The sequence below is a fragment of the Plasmodium gonderi genome (assembly GCF_002157705.1).
Source record: "Plasmodium gonderi DNA, contig: Pgo-contig_45, whole genome shotgun sequence".
Taxonomy (NCBI): Eukaryota; Apicomplexa; class Aconoidasida; order Haemosporida; family Plasmodiidae; genus Plasmodium; species Plasmodium gonderi.
The window spans coordinates 4,079-5,300 of NW_021628979.1; positions in this window are offsets into that span (position 1 = coordinate 4,079).

The following is a 1,222-nucleotide window of genomic DNA, read 5'->3' on the forward strand; positions in this document are numbered from 1 at the left end:
AATAACTTAAGTATGTTATATCCATATATAAAATACATAAATATATTTTTTTTATTTCCTGAAAATATTTTGATGAAAATATATCCTATAATTAAATAAAAAATTTATGAAAATGGAAGCAAGATAAACTTTCATATATTTTAAATGTAGCAAAAATATGGATTTGGCAGTATATGCAACTGATATTGAGGAAAATAACTCTTATAACTGCAATATATTTCAAAGTTCTCTTAAATCTGAAAATAAGAAAATATTAATCACTACATATTACTGCATATTTATTAGAGCATTAGATAATTCTATTTGCTATGAAAGTATTAAATTAATAGTAATGAATATGTTTTACTAAAATTATGAAATATATACATTATGTATTTTATATAATGAAATATAATAATATAATTATAACACTTTAATGTGAATAAAATTATCGTGTAAAAAATAAATTGTTATTATATTGTCCTTTTCATAGAATTTTGTATAATATTTATATTGAATAATAATAATGTTTTAGTTTTATTATGTCCGGAAATATTTAAATTTATATATTAATGTTTTGTATTTATACATATTTATAATACTCAAATAAATTTATTTATATAGCATTACAGATTAATTATGAGGATCTTTTTCCATAGCATTCTACTGTTTTGTATATGTAAGATAAAAAATTCTGTAAATAATCATTAAAATTAATGATTTATTCCTATTTATCTTTTTTGTATTACATATTGACTCATATTATATATAATGTTTAAAGCTATTTAATTGATTTATTTGTAGAATAAATATTTCAGAGTATTTCTTTCATCAGTTATAATACACATATTCTGCGTGTCAATATAATAATTTCGTAAATATTTAATGCATTAAATTTAATTATAAATATTTTTAAGTATGTTATTATGGGAACTATTAGTTATGAATGGAAATTTATTCATTTTAAAGTTCTTCCACTTTTTAGTAATAAATATATAAATTATATTGGATTATAATAAAATTTATATATTCATTTACTCAAATTAAATAATTTTTTCCTTTATTTTTTAATAATATTATAATATATTTGTTCTTTTATTTATTTGTTAATTTATATAAGTAAAACACCTATTAATAATGTTATATTATTTAAAAAAAATTAAATTGTCTTTATTTTATTTTTTTTGATAATAATTATTTAGAAGCTTTATATTGATCTATATGCTATTTCATATTGTTTGTC